This window comes from Xenopus laevis, chromosome 6S, assembly GCF_017654675.1.
Source record: "Xenopus laevis strain J_2021 chromosome 6S, Xenopus_laevis_v10.1, whole genome shotgun sequence".
NCBI classification, from domain to species: Eukaryota; Metazoa; Chordata; class Amphibia; order Anura; family Pipidae; genus Xenopus; species Xenopus laevis.
Window position 1 is genome coordinate 87029788 of NC_054382.1, and position 25220 is coordinate 87055007.

Below are 25220 nucleotides of genomic sequence, written 5' to 3' on the forward strand. Positions count from 1 at the left end.
TAATTAAAATTTGGATTTTGATAAATGGGCTCCAAAGTGTATTCTCTATTCATATGTCAGTGAAGAGACAAAACCAAAGCTTATGGCGAGAATAAGTTTGACGAAAAAAAAAATTTAAGAGAATATACAGTAAACCCAAAAGATGAATTGATGGTCCTCTAGAGCAAGATTTTCTAATTAGTGGTTCTAAAATATTGGCATTAGATATTTTAGATAGTGATGGGCGAATTTATTCGCCAGACGCGAATTTGTGGCGAATAAAGTCGCGAAACCGCTGCCGGCAAATAAATTCACGCAACCTCTGTGAAAATTCAGTGGCGTAAAAAAAAAAATGTTTGCAAACACTAAGGGGCCGATTCATCAATAGTCGAATATCGAGGGTTAATTAACCCTCGATATTCGACTGGGAACTAAAATCGTTCGACTTCGAATATCGAAGTCGAACGATTTTGCGCAAATCCTGCGATTGATCGATCGAAGGATTTTTCGTTCGATCGAACGATTAAATCCTTCGAATCGAACGATTCGAAGGATTTTAATCCAACGATCGAAGGAAAATCCTTCGATCAAAAAATCACAGGCAAGCCTATGGGGACCTTCCCCATAGGCTAACATTGACTTCGGTAGGTTTTATCTACCGAAGTAGGTGGTCGAAGTATTTTTTAAAGAGACAGTACTTCGATCATCGAATGGTCGAATAGTCGAACGATTTTTACTTCGAATAGTTCGAATCGTTCGAATTCGATCGAATTCGATCGAATTTAACCAATTCGATGGTCGAAGTACCCAAAAAATACTTCGAAAATCGAATTTTTTTACATTCGAATTCTTCACTCTAATTTTGTAAATCTGCCCCTAATGTTAGCAATCATGATTGTGCCATTTTTGACTGTTTAAAGACCTCAACGACTTCCTCATAAAGTTTCTGACCAAATTGCTTTTGCAAATGTCCACAGTGTATGTAATAAAATTTCACAAACGCAAACCAATTTTTGCAACAAAATGTTTAATGAAACTCCAGTGCAGGTGTTAAAAGATCGCAATGCACACTTTGGGGCACATTTACTAAGCTTTTTTTTTTTTGTAACTTGCACTTTATTGATTTTCCAAAGAAAACAAAAAACAGAAAGTACATACATTTCCAGAAACGCCCAACAGTCATGGTAAATAACAACGGCATATTATTAGCAAAAGTCAGGTACATGAAATACACATCCGTGAAAAGAGAAATCATAAATAGCAAACAAGGGAGGGGAGGGGTTAACAAAAAAGAAGAGCCAACCCTAATCGATACCTTCAAGCGTATAAGGCGAAATCAGCCCAGGGATCCAGTCCCTTGCACACACAAAAAAAAAAAAGGATACAAGAAATCATCAGACTTCGTACGAGTGAGCATCTGCAGTCGTGAGGAAGTAGTTCCAATTACCCCAGACTTTATCATATAAATGTAAGGTGTTACTTATTCGGGAGGTCATTTCCTCAAATTTCTTATTACTATCCAACCGCGAGATGACCTCCCGAATAGTAGGAAGGGTAGAGGACTTCCATTTGGAGGTGATCGCCAACCGTGCCACCGTCGCCACCTGATTAACCCACCTTTGACCAGCGTTGCCGACCCCAGTGACAGGTAGGGCCAATAACAAGTGTGGCATCTCAATAACCAGAGGTTTTTTAAAAACCTTCAGTATCAGCTGAACAATATCCCTCCAGAAAAGTGCTAGTTTCGGACAATCCCATAAAACATGAAATAGAGTGCCCTTGTGTAGGCAGCCCCTCCAGCATAAAGGACTACATTGAGCGAACATTTTAGAGAGGCGGTCCGGGGTAAAATACCACTTCATCATAGTTTTATAGATCACATTTACTAAGCTTGAGTGAAGGATTCGAATGAAAAAAACTTCGAATTTCGAAGTATTTTTTTGGGTACTTCGACCATCGAATAGGCTACTACGACCTTCGACTTCGATTCGAACAATTCGAACTAAAAATCGTTCGACTATTCGACCATTCGATAGTCGATGTACTGTCTCTTTAAAAAATACTTCAACTACATTCAACTACATTCGGCAGTTTAAACCTACCGAGGTACAATGTTAGGCTATGGGGACATTCCCCAGCACTTTTCTAACCTTTTTTGATCGATGAAAAATCCTTCAATCGATTGATTAAAATTGTTCGAATCATTCGATTAGAACGATTTTTACTTCGATCGATCGAAGGATTTGCACTAAATCCTTCGAATTCGATATTCGAATTCGAAGGATTTAAATTCGAGGGTTTATTAACCCTCGATATTCGACCCTTGATAAATGTGCCCCTTAATATTCGCAATGCAATAACAGCCTAATAAAGAATATTACAATGCGACAGGTGAATTTTCATTTGCAAAGTTTTGCTCTTCGTCAATGTTATTACATTTCTCCCAAGAAGCTTATTTATCATTATTCTTATTTTAGTGGTTTTTGAGGTTATTGAAACAATAACTAAACTCACATTCTCTAAAACCCTGAATATCATGGAATTTATTAAAAGATCCGAATAGAAAAGTAACAACGAAAAAAAGTGCTGACCGATGCACTAAAAAAATACGCATACCTCTAAAACCTCATAATTTGAGTTTTTCAGACAATTTCTGGAAATGTCTAAATTTTTAAAACCTCCAAAAGTCCAAATTCATTAAAAGTGGTCCAATAAGATCAGCTCAGTTCCCATTGACTTCAATAGAGTCTAAAAAACTTTACTTGGCAATGTATTTGCATTAGAGGTTTTAATGGTTTTCACACTGAGGGGCTGATTCACTAACTTAGAGTGAAGGATTCGAAGGTCAAAAACTTTGAATTTCGAAGTTTTTTTTGGGCTACTTCGACCATCGAATGGGCTACTTCGACCTTCGACTACGACTTTGAATTGAAGGATTCGAAGTAAAAATCTTTTGACTATTCGACCATTCGATAGTCGAAGTACTGTCTCTTTAAAAAAAACTTCGACCCCCTAGTTCGCCATCTAAAAGCTACCGAATTCAATGTTAGCCTATGGGGAAGGTCCCCATAGGCTTGGCTAACTTTTTTTGATCGAAGGATATTCCTTCGATCATTGGATTAAAATCCTAAGAATCGTTCGATTAGAAGGATTTTATCGTTCGATCGAAGGAATTATCCTTCTATCGTTCGATCGTACTATCTGCGCTAAATCCTTCGACTTCGATATTCGAAGTCGAAGGATTTTAATTCCTAGTCGAATATCGAGGGTTAATTAACCCTCGATATTCGACCCATAGTGAATCGGCCCCTTAATAAATCTTGAATATTTAGATGTTTTAAGAAATATAGGAAAACCACAAATTTTTCAACATTCAAAAATGATGCATTGCAACATGTTTTAAAGGGGTTTTTCACCTTTAAATGAACTTTGATGTAGATATGTATTTGTATGGGGGATATCCCCAGACAATCTGCAATTGATTTTTATTTTATTATAAAATTATTTAGCTGTTTATTCAGCAACTCTCCAGTTTACAGTTTCAGCAATCTGGTTGCTAGGGTTTAAACTGGGATATGAATAGGGGAGGGTCTGAATAGAAAGATGGGTAATAAAAAGTAGCAATAACAATACATGTGTAGTCTTATAAAGTATTGTTGTTTAGATGGGGGTCAGTCCTTTAAAGTGTCAATTTAAAACATGACCTTTTTCAAATATAGTACTTCTAATATAGTCAGGAAATCTGAAGAAAAAGTATGGGATTCCTTAACCAGAATGTTCTGAATTACGTGAAGGCCATCACCCATGGACTCCATTTTAATCAAATAATTAAAACGTTTAAAAACAATATGCTTATTTCTTTAACAATAAAACAGTGCATTGTACTTGATTACAGTTAAGATATAATGAATGCTTATTGGAGGCAAAATAACCCTACTGGGTGTAATTAATGTTAAAATGATATGTTTGTGAAGATTCTCATTCATCCAGGTCATGGTAGATCTGTAGAAATAAATCAAATAAAAAAAAAACACAGCAAGTCCAGTTGATTTGACTTATTTCTACAGATGTTAAAATTATATTTTAGTAGACTTGGAGGCTTATTTATTAAAGTTTGGAATTTAGTGGTTATAGAGGTTTTGGAAACTACGACTAAACTCACAAATCATGATTGTCATTAAATTATAATTATAAGATCCGAATATAAAAAGCATGAAAGAAAAAAGTGCTGAATGATGCAGCAAAAAAATACAACTATTTCGACAACTTTTACTTGCCAGTTTTGCCTTAAAGGTTTTTGCTGTTTTTACACTTAGGGGCAGATTTATCAAAGGTCGAGGTGAATTTTCGAATGCAAAAACATGTGAATTTCAAGCTATTTTTTGTGTACTTCGACTAGGGAATAGTCTAAATTCGATTCGAACTTGAAAAAAATTCGAAAATTCGAATATCGAAATTTATCATGTATTTTCTATTTAAAAATTCAACTTTGACCATTCGCCATCTAAAACCTGCCAAATTGCTGTTAAGCCTATGGGGGACCTCCTAGAATATATTTGGAGTCAATTGATAGACTGATCGAAAAATCTAAAGAGAAAAAGCTCTATTGTTTTGATTTGTAAGATTCAAATACGGACCTAATCGATTGAAAACGGACCTATTCGACCAAAAAAAACCTTTGACTTGATTTCGGTTGGTCTTTTTGAATTCGAATTTCGAGGTATTTTCACATCGTAATTTGACCCTTGATAAATATGCCCCTAAATATATCTCAATTTTTTAGAGCTTTATAGAAATAATTTGTGGAAAAAAATGCAACTTGATTGATTGTAAATTGACCCCTTAAAGTATGGTAATCCCATACCTGTATAAGGACATTGTTATTTTGCATCTCTTTGTAAGGGAGTAAACAAGCTCATCGGTTCTGTGGTTTGGATAAGGATGTATGAAAGAATGTTGCTGTAAGAATGAATGTAAAGTATGAATAACATCAAAATTATGAAATTGACAATACAAGGTTGGGGAGGGGTTGATGGAAGGGTATGGTAGAGAAAACATCAGCCTACTGGAGTAGAGAAGTCCAGCCCTGGAGTAGAGTTAACAGAACTTAGCCAGAGTAGGGTTAACTTGAGTCTAAGCATGTACTATGTATACGAGGTAGTTAAGGTGAAGCTAGTATGGGCCTTTAATTGCTCCAACTAGGAGAATAGTGGAAGTAGTCTTCTGGTAGATACTCCACCAGTTACGGGTTCAAGTCATAGTCTAAGAATATTAAGCAACTTGTGGGCTTTGGACTGTGTCCACCTGGAAAAAGTTCTGTTCAGGAAGGGCACTAATGGAGAGTGCTGGACTGCTGGGGACTGATAAGGATAGTGATCCCAAAAGTTCGGTGGAATAAGTTGTGAACCTAATGGAAAAGGAATTACAGGTATGGGACCTGTTATCCAGAATGCTCAGGACCTGTGGGTGTCTGGATAATGGATCTTTCTGTAATTTTCTATTAGAAAATCATTTAAACATTATACAAACCCAATAGGCTGGTTTTACTTCCAATAATGATTATTTATATCTTGGATTGTATCAAGTACAAGGTACTGTTTTATTATAACAGAGAAACAGGAAATCATTTTTAAAAGTTTGGATTATTTGGATAAAATGGAGTCTATGATAGACAGCCTTTCTGTAATTCTGACTTTTCTGGATAAAGGGTTTCTGGATAACAGATCCCATACCTGTGCTACTACGTGAAGATTCTATTGAATATTGGAGTGTGTTACATGGTCTGTAAGCAATTTACAACTAGGGATGGGCGAATTATTTCGCCTTGTTTCGCCGCTGAAATGACGCCCATAGACTTGTATGGCGCCGTGCGTAAAAAAAAAAAAGACGCTCAGAAAAATTAGATAGATTTGCCCATCCCTATTTACAACTATATGTGTATATGCCCTAGTGTGTCGTTGGCAAATAAATCATTGAAGTTGAAGAATAAGCGTCTGTGATTGCTGATTTATGGTATCTGTCTGCCCCTCCTACAAGTTACACATTACTGCAGCCAATGATTTTGAGGACATTTCAGTATGACTTGGATCAATAAGTATATGTTTAGTATTGATAGAGTTGATATATTTCAGATGGCTAAAAGAATATAAATTACTGATATAGGTATAACATAAAAGATTAATTTTGCAAGACAAGTATGGTATATTTTTCAGAAATTAAAAAAACAACACAAAATTTAAATAACATACGTCTAACAATATAAAGAGATTTTAGCTGCCACCCTTAAAATATAGTACCAGGTATTCAACCTGTTATGCAGAATGCTCAGGACCTGGGTTTTCCAGATAAGGGTTCTTTTCATAATTTGAATCTCCTTATTTTGCTCTCCATGCCTTAAAGAGATACTGACATCAGAAAATAACCTTTTTTAATTTTAATTAATTGTCTTTGAATGCTATTTATCATTTTGCCATAAAAGTATTCCCCTGATGCTTTTACATTACCTTTCTTACCCCCATGTTCCTCTATGAGGGGTCTGCCATATTTGTGCAGCAGTCGTCTGTTACCATTAAAATTCTAACTGACAGGTTAAGAAGGGACAGTCAGGTTTAGGTTCAGGTGACAAATACTTACAAAATCAGAACTATCAGCAAAAAAATGATCAACATGACCTATAGGTTACTTTTAATGTAGATTAATATGTTGAAAAGAAAATTTTTAGTGTCAGGGAGGGGGAAATTTACTTACCTCAGAAGATCCGCCAGCGCTGGCTTCGCTCACATACGCAACACTTCGCCAGGCGTAGATTCGGCAGGACATCACAAATTCACGAAGAACCAAAGTTGCGCACAGGTTTCCGAACACTTGCAAAGGTGCACTAGTGATAATACGATAAGCAGTCCGAAGTTACGCTAGCGATGCCTTATTAGCATACGGCGTGCAGTACAATGGACGTGTATGCTGCAGCAACTACATTACACTACACAAGGCCAGGGAAACGTAATAAAATTAAATAGAGGTCTTATATTGCTCTACACATGTGCCCATTTTATAGTTTAGGTGCCAAATATAAGGGTGAAGGAGGGTACCCCAAAAGAAATGTTCGATCTATTTCAGCCAATCACCCAGTAAAAAGTAAAAAACACCAGCGTTTTTTGGGACTATTCAACTATTTTTAGAGAAACTCCTATCTACTCTATTGCACTTTGTCTGGTCTAAGCTGGCTAAGTAAAGTCTGGCGCAAGAGGTAACGTTCAGTAAAATCCGCAACTTAGTGAATTAGTGTAGTTACGTCCCTTCACCAGAGCGCCAGTACCGCTAGAGTCTGTCTACTACGCTAGCGAATTTACACCAGGGACCATTAGTAAATCGGCGAAGTGCCAAAATGACGTCACGCTGGTGAATTTTCGCCAGCATTAGCCACTTTGCCCTTTAGTAAATTTGCCCCTAAGTCTCCAAAAAATAATTTTAACATGGATTAAACCCAGTAGGTTTGTTTTCACATCACATACATTAAACTGTTTTATTATTTCAGGGGGAAAAGGAAATTATTTAAAAAAAATGTTAATTGTTTGATTTACATGGAGTCTATTGAAGATGGACTTCCGATAATTTGGAGCTTTCTGGATAACTAATTCCCAGGTAACTGATCCCATACAGGCCCGGATTTTTTTTTGTGGCGAGGCCACAAAGGCTCGGGCCTAGGACGGCACATTTTTAGGGACGGCATACCCCCAAAATGTTTAGAGGTTGACTTGTTTTTTACAGTATTTATTAAAACTGTACATGAATTACGGCCTCATGAGGCCCCTATACCTCCTGGGCCCCCCTGTAGCCACAGGGTCTGCTTCCTCTGTAGTTACACCCCTGGTTTTAACTGATTAATCAACATTATTTTATGTAGCACTACAATACAGTGAGGGAACTACAAAGGAGAAGCTTCATATTCTTGTTCATGAGACCCTATATTCAAGAGATCGGATGAACAAGTGAAAAATGATAGGTGACAGTTCATGTATCTCTCTCTCTATCTATCTATCATGTACCAGCTGAAGTGTCCAGTGTTCTGCCTCAAAGCTGTAATTTAAAACCAATTCTGGATTTGACTTGTGCCATCTAGTTGTGCACAGCACAATAAGAAGCATATAATTTACATTACACCAATTTTCTGTAAGCTGTATTCAGGTTTAAATATGCATTTTATTCTTCTAGTCATTTTTACACTAAAGTGACATTTCTATAACCAGAATTATGAATGAGGAGACATTGTCACAGCCGGTGGTATAGAAGCGTATCTGACTGACAGCAGGAAATAATTATTACGGTCAGATGGAACATCCCCTTCACTCTCTGGGAAAATGTAAAATGCTTTTTGCATAGAGCCCGAGGAGAAATTGTTCCACAAATAGTTTGAGGATCCTAATGTGTCAATCAGAGACGAAATAAGATTTAGGGCATGTAATAATCAGTTCAGTTTGTGACAGGGCAAAGATGTCTTCGTGTTCAGCGATGGCAGAAAACTGTATCTCTTTTGTTTTCTTTGTATCTAAAACAAATGTTTTTTTACCATTAAGGATTTCCTCTATTAAACACATCAAAATTATTTTCTCTGTTATACATATGTGCAATGTAAAGCTGATGGTCATACAGTCCCTGTAAAAAAAATTGTGTCAACGTATTTGCTGAAATTCAATGTACAAGTAAATATGTATGTAGGAGGACTTTGTCCCACAGATACTTTGACTTGTCCCATCACATTACTGTCATGTTTCTTTAAGGCTTTGGAACACATGATCTCAGTAGATTAAGAGGGATTCAGAGTCCTACAGCCACAGGTATAAGTATTTTAAGCTCATGTATGTTAGTATGAGCCCCAAGAACTTTGGAAAAGACCTTCTCATGGTTTGATCCTAGGGCAAGCTATATATGAGACATTGGGCTTAGTGATGGGTGAATCTGACCCATTTCGTTTCGCCAACAATTATTTTTACATACAATAATTTTCTTCAAACATTGGAGTAAATAGTCGCCTTTTTCGCTACAAAACCTGACGACAAATTTGGCTCATCTTTAATTGGCCTAGATTCAATTCAATATGATATGGTACATTTTGTATGTGCTCCTTTTCATATGTCTGCTATGCAATTCATTGTGCTAAACAGTTATCACATAAACCAATATATCTTTCCATTACCTCTGTTTTTGCGAGGCTTATGGCTCATTTAAAGTGCTAGTAATGCTTGTTGTTCACAATTCAATCCAACCCCAAACCTTAACGAGTGAAGTCTTTAGAATTATCTTCCAATTTCCTTTACGCTATCCTTTACTGGTGGAAATGCTCTTTCTCGTATCACTAAAGCCTTTTTGCCTTTTTTCATTCTTCTATTGTTACACATGTGCCATAACACACAAGTGTTTTAAAGACAACTACGCCAATATATATTTCATCAACAAAAGAACTTTCAAAATGTTCTATTGTTTTTTACAGATATATTTATTCAAATTATATGACGTATTAGCCTTATTTTCATTTTTTCCATTTTCAGTTGTCTATTTTTTTTTCCATAAGTGTGTGTATAACTGTGAGGACTCACGCTGGTGGTCTAGTGGGGGGTGCGATGGGGACGGCCGCCGCATCCGTTTTTGTTGGCTCCTTGAATGTGCATACTTTCGGGTTCACGCCGATCGACTGTTTGCGGATTTATTTGGAAATTGCTGAACGTGATGTCATCAGCGTAGCGAAATTCAAATAATTAATGGGCTTTCTGTGTAAATTTTTTATCCAACATATAGGTCTATTTATTATTTCCTGGGTGTGATTCTCTGTGTGTATACTAGTGTTTGACTCTGCCTATTTTTGATCAAGTCCTGTCTGCTGCCTGTCTTTGACCCCTGCCTAAATTCTGATCATTCTCTTGGATCCTGGTAACCCTCTGGTATTTTGACCGGGCCTGTGACCTGATTACGCTTCTGACTCCTGTTTTCTACTGCGCTGCCCGTTTGGTAACTGACTTGGCTTGTGACCCCGATTAAGCTGCCGCCTACTGTTATTGTTCTGTTCAGCTCATCTGGTATATTGTCCCGGCCTGTGTCCCCCAACTACATTCCTAGTTCTCCCAGTCAGTTTAACATGCGGTTCCCTTGCTTGCCTAGAACTCCTCCCTGAGTCCTCTGATATTAAGACCTGGCGGCACCCGAGTAGCGGAGGGCTCCGCCCAAAGCCAAAGGGGCTGCTACAGGCAGAAGACTGAGCTGTGACTGGGACCTAGTGGTTTCTTCTAGGTTCCAGATACCAATCTTAACAATAACACTTACTAGTACTGCATTAATTAATTTCTTTTGTACCCTAGCAACCATCCAGTGTTTGAAACAACAAATTGCAAGTTGATTTGGAAAGGGCCTGACACAAACGTCTATTTTTATTCAGCTGCCAATAACACTATAATGTTAAACCTCACACGTCAATATATTTTATCTTCTCAGTTATTGTTCACATTCTTAAGCTATGAAGACAAACCTTCATGCTGGTTATGGTTGTCGACCCTGTCTGCTTACTCCAATTGCTAATTTATCCATACCTGGTGAACACAAGTTACAATACAGTTCATCAAAGGTCCAGCCAAGTCATAGAGCATGCATTTGGCTTACTCGAGATGAGCTTCTGTTGTTTGGACCATTCAGGGGGTGTTTTGCAGTATTAACCTTGTAAAGTGTGCAATATCATTTTTGCAGCCTGCATTTTACATACTATTGCAAGTGACCAATCAGCTATTGGGGGATCTAGAATAACCTGAAGCTATTGAATGTGATGAGCAAGTTGAAAATCCTCCTGTTCATCCAGCAGATGCATCAGGTGCAGGCCATGCATTTCCATATCATGTAGTTTATATGACACCGTACACTTTCTTTTTTCAAGCAGCATCGTTGTAATGTTGTTGTTTGGCCCTGTCTATTTTTTTGACAAGTGTAATTTGCCCATTTACATGCTTCTAAAAAAATCACAAATTTTTCGGAATTTATTAAACCCTGAGGCTGGAAAACTCTGAATCTGAAATCCGGGCATCTCAGACCTGTAGAGGTTGCATATTAGTCAATGGGAGAAGTCCCAATGATTTTATTGATGTGCGCTGGTTCTCATTCCAAACCCCGAAGTTTTCGGAGGTTTCGGGCAAAAATCTGAGGTTTTGGGTGAAAACTCAGGAAAAATCATGAAAATCTGAGTTTTTCCCACAAAGCAAATTTTCTGGAAAATCTAATAATAAATAAGCGTTAAAAACCTGAGAGGCTTAGATCGGAGTTTGTAGCAGACAATATCGGACCTTGATAAATAACCCCCTTGGTGTCAAATAAAAAAGGCACTTTATACCTAATTAAAATTGTCAGATATGTCTGAAAATAAAGTATCATAATGTGATTCTGCTTCTTCTTCCTCACATTCTATTTCACTTGGAGGCTGACTTGTATTGTCAATATTTTTTTCAGGACAGATTGTTAGATTGTAAACAACTTCAATATTTGGGCTTCTAGAAACAAATAAAGCTCTTGGATTATTTTGTTCTAATGCAATGTTTGCTGTTTCAGTATTTAAAGCATTGGTTACATTTAGGGATGCACCGAATCAACTATTTTGGATTACCCGAACCCCCTTCATGAAGGATTCAGCCAAATACTGAACCGAATCTGAATCCTAATTTGCATATGCAAATTAGGGGTGGGAAGGGGAAAACATTTTTTACTTCCTTGTGTTGTGACAAAAAGTCACGCGATTTCCCTCCCCGGCCCTAATTTGCATATGCAAATTAGGATTTGGATTCGGTTCGGCCGGACAGAAGGATTCGGCCGAATCCTGAACTGAATCCTGGATTCGGTGCATCCCTAGTTACATTTGTAGAGGACATTGTTGTTGTAGGCATCAATTGTTGCAAAGAGGCTTTTGTGTAGGCCACATATAAGGAGGCACGTTGGAATAAAGATGTGGATAGTAACTGTGTAAAAAAGGATCATGATGTCTAGCTGTTGCAACATTATAAAGTGTTGTTGTTGGCCAGGTAGGAAATGAGAGATGGCTGCTGCATGGGGTTACCACCTTTCGGCATGATCAACTCCAGGTGGGACTATGACATCAATGGGCAGGCTGATGATGTATTGGGGCAGGTAGTCACATCGGGCGGAGGTAGGATGTAGCGATCAAGTAATTGCTAAATCTCTGCGCCAATCTCAAAAACCGGGCTGTTCGGAACTAGGCTTCATTTTTCATTTGACCCTAGCAACCAGATACATGCTAATAGTAAAAATAGGAGAGGCAAAATTTTTTCATCAAACTATAGATTGAACAACAAGACCCGTTGCAAACTCTCAATGAGAAACTTTACATCAGAATCAATTTTGAGGTTAAGTTGAAGAACTCCTTTAAAAAATAATTATTCATATAATTATTGATTGTAATTGATTTTTAGTTGTAGTTTAAGGCAAAAAAAAAAGGAATTGAAAACAACATATCAGCACACTGTTGATAGACGTGATTCCATTCCAGCAGGCTGATTTTTGGGAATAGGATGTCTGGACCTTGCCAGTTCCAAACAAATCATCATATCTTTCGATTATAGCTGTGATTAGTGCAAAATTAGCTAAACTAGTGACCTTGTTGCCTATCCTCATTATCTGCTGGATTGACATTGGTGTGGTCTGAATGGATGTTCTGCCGACTGATGAATTGACTTGCCTTGAAGAACTTCTTGTTCTTCTAACTAGAACTATTTGAGCAACATCTGGAGGTGGTAGGTGATCAGATTTTGATTTCACTTGGTTCTTTAGCCGCATCACCATGTGGGTTTGGCTCATCAGGGCTACTGTGGACTGTGTTAGGGTCCGTTATACTAAAAAATTTATAAAAAATTTCTCATCTGGGGGCCTTTGAGACTTTTAGACACATTGAGGGTCATTTATCAACACTGGGCAAATTTGCCCATGGGCAATAACCCACAGCAACCAATCAGATTGTTGCATTCATTGTTCTACTTGCAGCTGGCTTTAAAAAGCTAATCTCTGATTGGTTACTATGGGTAACTGCCCATGGGCAAATTTGCCCAGTGTTGATAAATGAGCCCCATTTGATATTAACCTCAATGACATTGGCTACACAGAGAAAATTCTATGTAATTTAAGTTTTCAGGACTAATATACTGTAGCATGGTGAGAATTGTATAATAGCAACAGCTATCTAGTTGTTACAGTATGTGACCCTAGCAGCCGGGGTTTGTAATGGCAGAATAGTATTATAAATGAACACAAACAAACCCTGGCAACACAAAAATGTGTGATATATGACCAATGACCAATATTGTAAACATTACATTATGTTGAAATAATCATTAGATATTTTTCCTTAAAGAGGGTGATTTTGCCCTTAAAATGCACATTTTGTAGAAGCCTAATTATATTTTCAGTTAAAATAAGTAAAAATAGACATGGACAATAAATGCATCTAAATATGTATATGTTTGTTTGGATTGTTGTAGATAACCGATGTTACAAACACATATTTTTAGATATTATTAAACATAATTTTGAAGTACAGGACACACATTTTTTGGGTAAGTTAGGCAAAAAACTAAGACAAGATAAACACTTTCTGAAAATTAAAGATAGATGATCTGTTTGCAAGGCAGGCGAAGTTCCTTTTCAGCCAGTGTGTGGTACACTATAGGATGATATAGAGAGGATATTGTTTAGAGTGCAAGATGAAAAATTGAAAAGTCCTTTAAAAAATGTGAGGGTGATGGTATTTTTGCTCACAGTTAAGTTAACATGGTTGTTTTATGGGTTGTTTGAATGCACATGCAGCATGGAGCGCAAACGCAATCACAGAAAAAAAGATATATGAACTCCCTTGAGGGCTGGAAAATGTCCTTTTTGGTTGGTCTGTGGTACACTACAACAAGATATAGTGCAAGTTGGAAAATTGAAAAGTGTGAAAAAAGGTGATGTGTTTGGACACAGTTAATTTAAAATGGTTGTCTTGTGGATTGTGAGAATGCACATGGGTGTATGGCATGCAATGTCAAATGTACCTGGAATAGTGCACTTGGAGCATGCAATCACCTGCAGCATGGAGGACAAAGGCAGTCCCAAGAATTTTCCAGAAGAAGAACTCCTTTTAATTGCGTTGTTATGTCTGGGTGTGATGTTTAAGTAATAACCTTTAATTGGTTTGGATGAGCCAATAGAAGATGTTTATAGAAATCTCAGGCAGCGTTATCCTTTAAAGAGTAACCAAAAATTATTTTCAACATCAAAAAATAAAAAAAGTTATTAACTTGACGTATGTTGTATTTTATGAATAGTGAATTTTTTCTCCAGGCATGGATTCACGCGGAAATTCCATACTTCGCCAGCTTTCAATTTTTTCATGGACTGAGGAAAAAATCTGTTGCAAAAATTTTACAATTTTGTAGCTGTTTGGCGAATGTTTTCACAGTTGCACAAATTCTTACTCGTAGCAAACTGAACAGATTCACTTATCACTAATAACAAATTCTAAACATAGGTAGAATATTGCTTAAGTTGTGGCATGATTTGCAAACAAAAAGATCAATACAAACTGTTTTCTCCAAAAATGGTAGTAAAAACCAGAAACAGCGATAACACATTTACAGTAAATTGTCCGTTTCTCAGATTTGCTAAATGAATTGAATTCGGCAAAAGTGTGTATTACTTTTCGGAGGTAAAGACATCTTTACTTTATCGAACATTTATCGCAATGAATTGCATCTGGCCCATTGCTTGTAAAGAGCTTATATATCAGACCTCAAAATACCACTTACTACACTTATTGCATTATATTGTTATAAACTGAATATCAAATCCTGTTCCCTTTCAGTCAAGATTTCGCTCACTTTCATGGTGTATTGTTGAAACAAAAAATGTATTCAGAAAATAATATTTTATCGATTTTGGTTTTAATCTCTAATAAAAAAGAAAGGTCCCTTGTATTTATGTTAATTAATCCAAGTAAATCTTTATACAATTATTGGGGGATTTATTAGAAAATGTTATATTAGTGGATTTTTGTGTTTCACATTACTGAAAAAGCTTTATTCAAAAAAGCTGCACTTCTGCTCTATAGTATATACAATACATGGTTGGTGAATTATCTTTTCTTTATTTTGGAAATTCCCATTCCCCCCCCCCCAATAGCCTAGTTAAGTCATGTTCTACTTTTCACAGCCCTTTATAAAGCTTCCTCTCACTGTTCCCTTTGGTATAGCCTGCCTCCACCTATTCTTCCAGTCAAGCTCATGATGCTAGGGCTACCAGGTCATTTGTAAAATTAGGGAAAATTCTAAGAAAAGCAAGCTGAATGTGATATGTGCATCCCTTCTAGCGGAATTTTCTTGAGGCAATTCTTGATTTTTTTACATGAACTGGTAAGCTTTTAATAAGAACCCTGCCCCCTAGGGCTGCATGATCTGTTAAGCCCCAAAAGAAAGGGTGAAGAACAAGTTCCTTGAAAGTCCTTTTCTAGAGCGTACTGATAAAGATATGAAATTAAAAATAATTTGGCAGAATATTGTTCAAAATCAGACACATCTGATCAAATCAGAAGCAACATGTAATACCAGAATGAAATAGATAATTTGTTTCTAGGAAATCACTGCTAGCCTTCAAAATTAGAGCTTTATAGATACTGTAAAATCACTGAAATAGGGGAACTGTTTTACAGGATGATGAATTTAAAGAGGCAGTTTACATTAATATCATATTTTATTAGATGTACTGTAGGAAGAGATATTTTGTGACAATCTGCAATTGGGCTCAATTTTTTAATGAGTGTACTTTAGTTAATTATTATAACCACCAAGAAGGTTAGTATTCCATCCACTGATAAAGAGAAAGGGTCTACAGATGTGGCATCTGCATCAGCATATATTTATTCATATAATTACACATCACTGGAGGATTGTAATATGTTTGCTTATCACAAAAAAAACCTTCACAAAAAAGTTTACAAACATGCACAGTGTTTGTAATAACATTTCAGAAAATTCACTGGCACACATGGAAAAACAGGGTCAAGCCCTTGCATGTTTATTCATAAGTACAACATTTCGGGGCGGAAACCCCTTTGTCAAACATGCTTGCATCATTGACTGTGAAGGTGCCGATCCCTCTCAATTCTCCCTCAGAGCACCGGGCTCTCAATTCTTTGAAGGCCAGGGTGTGCGAGTTTTTACCCTAACGATGTTATTTTTATAACTGAATTACACTGTTTACGTTGCAAATCATTTGTTTCAATAATAACCATTTAAAATTTTATTCTGGAACAATAAATGTATTTTTTTAGTTGTAATATTGATGTGTAGGCAGCAATCCCAGGCCTTTATGCCTGATCAGAAAGAGCCAGCACTACTGCTTTCCGATATGCTTATTTCTCCTACGCAGTGTAAATGGAGAAGTCATGGGGGACTTGCGTGACTTGGGTGAACCAAACTTGGATTTTTACTACCGAGGGGTATTGGTGGTAGATATGGTCATGGAAGCAGTTTTAGCAATTCAAGTGTCAGGGAGCTGTTATTTTGTTACCTTTCCAATGTTCTGTTCTGATTCGGTTCGGTTCTGCGTGTTTGCGGGTCGGCCCGCGGGTCTTCTCAGTAGCGATATTTATTCCTTTGTTCTGGCCACGACTACATTTGATGATGTCACTTCCGGTTTACAATGACAGCACTTCCTGTTTTACTCCTTTTTTTCTGATCATGTCTACTTCCGATGATGTAACTTCCGGTTTACAATGACAGCACTTCCTGATTCTTGACGGTCAGCGGGTCATGGGTTGCAGATAAGGTACTTGCGGGTAGGGTCAGGTAGCGGTTCCAAGCGGGTAAGAATGTTGCGGATTGCAGGTACCGGTCGAGTACGGGTCCCAAAAAATTGACCCACACAGAACTCTAACATACATTATCTATCCTCACATTACATTCTAAAATTAAATATAAAAAAATCTGTTCATCTTTTGAAAAATTTATTTCAATGCAGGATTTTAATGGAGGAGCACTATTAATCGACACATTTTGTAAAGAAAAGAACATGTTTTCATAACAGAATCCCTTTAAACAAGTTTTCTGCAAATTAGGCAACTGCTGTAAGCTTGAAATGAAATTTATAATACTATTACCAGCTGTGGCAAGTTCAGATGTTTCAGGCAAACCTGCAGGTGCTCTGACACTTGGCCAGAAACCAACTACTTTTCATAACAAATCTGAACAGCAACTGCACTTTTTGTATTTTAACATTCAGTGTCAACTGTGTCTTTCATTTTATTACTATTCAGCTGGTAATCTTCAGTGCCTAAGCCCAATGAATGAGCACAGTATGAGCATAATCAAGTATCCGGGTCAAATATCACATGAGTGAGATGATAAATTACAAGTACAGAACACTTACCATTAATGTACATCTTTTTAATGAAACAGAATTATCACATTCAAAGCCACTAGACGGAAACCAAAATAAAGAGATTCTGCAGCAACAACAATAATCTTACAGTAGTCCCATTTAAATTCTGTCAAGCAAGTCAATAGCCTATTGCACACCACATACTGTAGATAAAATATAAAATAAATGTGCTAGTTATATATATATATATATATATATATATATATATATATATATATATATATATATATATATATTTGAGATTGCTGCTCTTTTGGATAAAATATATGACTAATCTGCTTGTAGACCCCACATAACATAAAAGAGAGTTGCATACACTTTGGGGCAGATTTATCGAAGGTCGAAGTGAATTTTCGAATGAAAAAAATTCATTCAGCTTTGGCAAGTTCAGATGTTTCAGGCAAACCTGCAGGTGCTCTGACACTTCAAAAAATTTGAATTTTATGCTAATTTTTGTTTACTTCGACAAGGAAACAGTCCAAATTTGATTTGAATTTAAAAAAAATAGAAAATTCAAATTTTGAAATTTTGAAATTTATTTTAAAAATTCAACTTCAACCATTCACCATCTAAAACCTGCCGAATTGCTGTTTTAGCATATGGGGAATCTCCTATAATTTGGAGTCAATTGGTGGACTCTGAAAAATCGGAGGTTTTTTTTTTTGGGAAAACGTTGAATTGAATTTGAGCGACTTCGCTATTCCTTTAATTCATATGATTCTAATTCAATCTATAACTGACCTATTCGATCGAAAACGGACCTATTCAGCGAAAAAAAACCTTTTGATTTAATTTCGGTTGGTGTTTTTGAATTTGAATTTCGAAGTTTTTCAAATTCAAAATTCGACCCTTGATAAATCTGCCCCTAAATAATACTATGTTACGCTTTCTCAGTGAGTATCAAACTCTCTTATGATAGTTGAATTTATCAAGAACACTTGGTCAATGCTTTTGTGCTGAGCCTGATACCTTACATACAGTGTATGTAATGTGTGCAAATGCACTGTATGTCTATTACTGTACCTCTTACTGGTTAAATAGCCTAACATTTTTGCACCATCCACTATTTGCACTTTATTGCCCAGCAGGACCATGTACCTGTCTGTGTTGCACGCCTAGTCACATCAAAATGTTGCATACATACACTTATTGTTATTTTATGCTGCACATTTGAACTCTTTGTAGTTTGTAATTTTGCATTTTACAGTCTTATATGTAGCACAATTGGTAACGGAGGAACGTTTGTTTCCACTATGTACTGTATCACTTGTATATGGTTGAAATGACAATAAAACTCACTTGACTTGACACTAGCTGCAAGTGTAACAAGTTTGAGTGTGTTTTGTTGATATATGCCATTACTAAGATACCCCATATTTATAAATGTAGGCCAATAAATGTAGGCTAATTTACTGTAACAATAACAGTTATAAAATCATGCATAAAATGGTGTGCTCTTAACCATGTTGAATCTAGACATGTCCCTTGTAATGTGTGCCTAGTGCCCATATACCTGTTCAGACTGCTCTGATGAACTGCAAGTAAATACATGCAAGGTACAAATTATTGGGTGCACTGACTTTCTGGAAGAGGTGTTATATCCAGAGGTTGCTTTACATGTTGAGCCTACAAACAACTGAAATGCAGCTGGTGAAGTGAATGCTAATGTCATTTTCTGCTATTCTTCCCCATACTGATTTGTGCCCAATTTTACCAATTAGGTTTCATACTGGCAAGCGTGACAAGAGTCTGTAAATTGAAATATGCCCCTTTGAGGAGAATCAACAATGAAGTAGAGATCATTTTCTTCCTTTGAAAGGGGTTGTTCACATTTAAATTAACTTTTAGTATGATGTAGAGCGTGATATTCTGAGACAATTTGCAATTGGTTTTCATTTTTTATTATTTGTGGTTTTTGAGTTATTTGCAGCTCTCCAGTTTGCAGTTTCGGTAGTCTGGTTGCTAGGGTCCAAATTACCCTAGCAACCATGCAATATGAATATATATATAAACTAGGGAATAGTCCAAATTCAATTTGAATTTGAAAAAAAAATATGAATAGGAGAGGCCTGAATAGAAAGATGAGTAATAAAAAGTAGCAATAACAAAACATTTGTAGCCTTACAGAGCATTAGTTTTTAGATGGGGTCAGTGACCCCATCTGAAAGCTGGAAAGATTTAGTAGAAGAAGGCAAATAATTAAAAAACTACTAAAAATAAATAATGAAGACCATTTGAAACATTACTTAGAATTGGCCATTCTATAACATACAAACGGTTGACTTAAAGGTGAACCACCCCTTTAAAAGGATTTTGTTACACTTAGGTAGATTCTAAAATATTTCTGTCCATCTTCTAGCAGGCCCAAATTGATGAAAAAAGCCCTTTATGGTAAGAAAGTGTATGTGATTATTGAATGTACTGTACATCTTGTATTTGCCATGGACAAAGGGTGAGTGCAATGAAATATCAAGGGGGTTATTTATTAAAGTCCGATTTTTTATGGTCGGACTTTTAAAGGGGAAAAATTAAATTTTTTCATAGGGGAAAAAACTAAATGTTTTTTGGCATTATTAAAGTCTAATGGTGTTAAAAGTTTGAATAAAAAAAAGTTCATGTAGAAGTCAATGGCAAATGTCCCGTTGATATCCTGATCTGTGCTGGGTTTCGTTTTCGTGGTTTTCGGGTGTCAAATCGAAAAGAATCGCAGTTTTCTCAACAAATCCAAAAACAACTCAAACGATTTGGGTTTTTTAACGGTTTTATTGAGGTTTTTTTTCTGCACAAAATATTTTCAGAAACAATTATTGATAAATAAGGGGGTACATCCGTGCAAATTTGATCTTAGTAGTTTTTAGAAAATAGTGAGAACTTTTTCAGATTTTGATAAATAACCCCCCAAGAATTCAGGATTGCCCTGTGCAAGCACTATGGGAGTTTGCTGCTAGTGTGATGAAATTTAAAGGAAATTGCAGAACATAACATATTAGCACACACTACCTTTTTAAGAAGATTCTATTTTTTTCTAATCATACTATATGGTCATAGCATATTTAAATGAATGCTGACACCCCAGCATGCACATTTTGAAATGATGCAGAAAAGCCATCCCCAGTGTCCAATGTCCTGGGGTGGATTTGTAATAGAGCAGCCTGACAATACAGCTCTTTATTTGGTACCAGAAGTCAGGTAGCCGCCACAGAAAATAATGCCTTCCACTTCTCCATAAGCTGATTGAAATTATTTTTTTAAAAGTAACTGGATCTGCACAATAAATTGGTATGTTCCACACAAGTACCCATAGTCTTGAATACTAGATAGGAGTATAAGAGTTAGGTGAGATCAGTAATAAAAATTCACTCATGTGTAATGCTATCATGAGCTGTTTCTATTCTCTATCCCATCTGGCTGACAAGGTGGGCCTGTTGAGTGTGTGACAGCTAAGCCTTTCTTCCTGTATAATTTTAATTTCTCAGCTAATTGTAATTATAGCTCATAATATTAGCAGTGCATATTTTACGCATATTGCTGTTTATAATCAATTTGTTACAGTTGCATCACTTATCTTTTTAACATACCCATTCCTACACCCAATTTTTCTATTTTAAACTCCTGGCAATCTATACTGACGATGGAGGACATTTTATAAAATGAGGTGGAATTCCCTTGACAGATACTTTGTTTAAGACAATTAGAATCTGGATATGTTTTTTTCTGCATTAAGAGGGCCGGTATTTCTGGAGTGTTCTCCATCCTTATACAATTACAAATGAGATGGGTTTTATTTCCAAATGCATCAACATCCTGCTGCTGATAGCTGCTCTTGGAAGAATTGCAACAAAATTAACTAAACAATTATTTTAATATGTCTATTACAAATCTGCCAAATGGGAAATAAACTTTTTTTTCTGAATCTGTTTTCAAGATCACCAATCTGTTCAGAAAGAGCCATGAATCTTAGGAGCACCCTGCTTCTCCTGGAGTATTCTGTTTCTTGAGTAGTTACAGTTTGTTTTTTTGGATCTGCAAAAGGCAATACCATTTCAAGGCAAATTTTAACAATCATTTTTGTATATAGTGAGTTTTATGTAATTTAATGCTTAAGAGAATAAACCCTGGGTCACTTTCAAAATGCATTATTTCAAAAAAGTCATTCATTTTCAGGCATTAAATATTGCAACTGAGTCCACTTATTTTAATACAAAAGAGTTTTGTATTTGCCAATACAGACATAAAAGCAGCCTTAGTTTTACTTTTTTTTTTATTGAAAATAATAATTGGTCTTTAGATGTGAATGTTAACAGGACTTACAAAAATATGTATAGATTTAAGTTGCATACATCATATGGCAATCGCTTGACCTGAGAGAACATTGCACAGTTCCAGGCAATTTTGGCTTCTGAGTGACAAAATGTTTGGAATCTCCCTGTTTGCTATTGCACTAATGTGGAGAAATGGAATACAATTCATAAACAAAAAAGAAAAACAGCAACTCTAAAAATCTGCATTTAACAAAAATATTATTCCTCTAATCTGTTTACATAGCACACTTGCTTAATGGTGGTGTATTTCTCCTAATGACTTCTTCAGCAATATGTTTTATCAATTGTGCAAGTGATTAAGTATATAATATTTTTCCACTGGTGAATAGGTCACTAAATTATTATTCCTATTTTCTTCTATTAATTAATATTATTACTTTCCCCCACAAACAGTATGACCTGTTTCATTTAAATGTAAATTATTGCTAGAACTATGGGCAGCACAGGGCATAGTATGTAATATAAAAGCATTGTGCAAATACCTTATTGCAAAGTTATAAGTAGCTTTCAAAGGCAATATTGCATATGAAGTGAATAGAATGATGACTGGTCAAAATATATTCCAATCTGAAAAAAAATATGGCTAAATAAATCATGAAAATTAAACAATGGTTATATATCCTTTTTCTCTAACTATCTAACTATAACTAATTTGGATTGAAAAATAAGCATTATCATCAAGTTCCATCTGTCTATATGAAGGGGGTTATTTACTAAACTCCGAATGCAAAAATCAGACTTTTCGGAATTCATTAAACCCGAGGATAAAAAAGTCTGAATCAGAAAATCCGGCATCTCAGACCTGTTGAGGTTGCATATAAGTCAATGGGGGGAGTCCCAATGATTTTTTGATGTGCGCTGGGTTTCGTGCAATACCCCAACTTTTTCGTGGTTTTCGAGCAAAAAGCATAAGAAATCGGAGTTTTCAGGTAAAAAATCCGAAAAAATTGTGAAAATCGGATTTTTTTCTGCAAAGCATATTTTCGGGAAAATGTAATAATAAATAAGCGTAAAAAACCCAAGCGGATTTGATTGGAGTTGTCAGCAGAAAATGATGAGATAAAATGGCACTTTGATAAATAACCCCCTAATTGTAGCCCCCTAATAACCCCCTAATTGAAGGGGCAGTGCATGAAGAAGGTTTATGCTGAACATACTTTTGCCTATGTTTTAAAAATTACTATTTCTTGAGCTAAACAGGGAAACTGAAGTTACTCCATGTCTGGACCTTGCAAGCTAGATAATTAGATTACCAGTGCATTAATAATCCCCCTGCTAACGAAACAGTCACAACAGTGGAAAGTTTTTACCTCATGGAGGTAGCTTCAGGTCTCCAAAAAAAAAGAAAAAAAAAAGGCAAACGTTTCAGTCTCTTTCTAAGACCTTTATCAAGATGTGTGTATATATATATATATATATATATATATATATATATATATATATATATATATATATATATATATATATATATATATATATATATATAAATGTCCTAATAAAATTAATGATTTTCTCTAAAGTCCTTAAATTTAGTCATAGTCCACCATTAGTCCATGTGGACTAAGGACTTTTTTTGGATCTACAAAGCCATTTTAACACTTGGTATTATACAATATATAATAATACATTTTGTTTTATTATAATACTTTTTCTAGAAATGTTTTACTGGGAATGCTGGGAATTGAGTCCCAGATTGGGAGGTGGGAACCAAGCTGTAACCCCTCCCCTTAAATCATTTATTTAAGCATGTTGTTACACAGTTCACTTGGCTTGATAAAGTGCTGGAATAGCCCGAAATGTCGCTTTGCTGGTGGCACGAATAAACTATTGAATCACATATCGGAGTGCTGCTGGATTTATTTTCATGCTGTGGATATATTCCTTGGCAGAGAGGAACACAGCTGTGCACCCGATGCTTCAAAAGGCGATATAGTGTAAGTGTGGCACCACTATTGACTTGAGGCTACCTCTTTAAGGCTCCATCTGTATAGGAAGTGCTTTGGTACAGCCTCAGTATGTAAGATTAATATACACTATGCTACCATTCTAGTATTCTCCTGATGTGCTGCTTTAGATCATGTCAGTAATAGAAAGACTGCACCCAACAACGATATGCAGCAATATGTTAAAACATTTGTATTCTACATTTATTACAAACTCTGCTAAAGGGAACACTGTGGAATCATCATTAATCTTGTTTATATTTGTGAAGAAACATGAGTATATATGCATGCATAATTCAAACAATAATAAGAGGAACAGACTAAAGCATTTAGCACAAAGCTCAAACTGAGGAAGACACAATATTTGTATTTATCCCACAATTTTCTTTTTTTTTTTTTTAAACATAATTATTCAATTTTTTATGTGTATTAACATTGCTAAATGATTTTCATCTATTCTTGTTTATTCTTCATAAGGTTTATTTTCTGCCCCATAATTTGTTCCTTTCTTTGAATCTCAGATGTTCCACTGCACACTCATCAATCACACTAAGAATCTAAATTCTAATCTCCACACTCCTCCACTAACTGGATTACAAAACTGAAAAACTTACTTGAAGTTGAAAATGTGATAAAAGTAATCAAATTGCTGTAGTCAAATTCAGTGGTAAATAGATGACACTAATTACTGTCTGTTATTATGCTACAAATGTAGTTTACTCTATCTTTATTCATGATGAGGTATCAGACATCTCATCAGGGAATTTCAGTAGCAGTTTTTAATATCCTTAGGTTAGTATGCTTACATTTTTCATTTCCATATTAACACTTGAGGTGGAGCCTCAATTTGTTTTGGGTTTATGGATGACTATGCATGCCAATTTTATTTTAATTGTGCAGTTTGTTTACAAAAATGTATACATTATGGGCTTGATTATTTCTATTGTGATGAATGAATATAATTTACCAGTTCATTTTAATCAGTATGAGAATAAACCGAGAAAACTTTTTTAGAGTTAACTGTGGCAAACTATTGTAAGATTTGTAATATTGTAAGATTTGGGTGACAGTTCTTAATGATTTAAGCATATTCTACAGATTTAAAGACCAAAAATGGGTTTCTTGATAAGTCATTGGAACCTCAGAGTTCCAGTGTTCATGTATCAATGGTATATTTCTGGCCTGTGTGCATTTAGTTCTGACTGGTTAACAGATGCATCGGCAATGATAATCATATACCATTTAAATAGACTATTTGGAAAAAAAAGTTTTAATGCAGTCACACAATGGTCAACTGGAACAAAAAATATTGTGGATATTCCTTTAAATAAAAAAACTGCTGTGATTTAATGTTGTATATATAGAGGAATTCATTTTTAATTGTGCAAGACAAATAAAAAAGATTAATTTAATTTACTTTATTGGCTAAATAAGTAAAATACACATACATCAAAAGAATTTAAAAAAAGAAATCACACAGGTCTATGTTAAACTGACCTTTTACTGCATGTCTTATACAGGAACT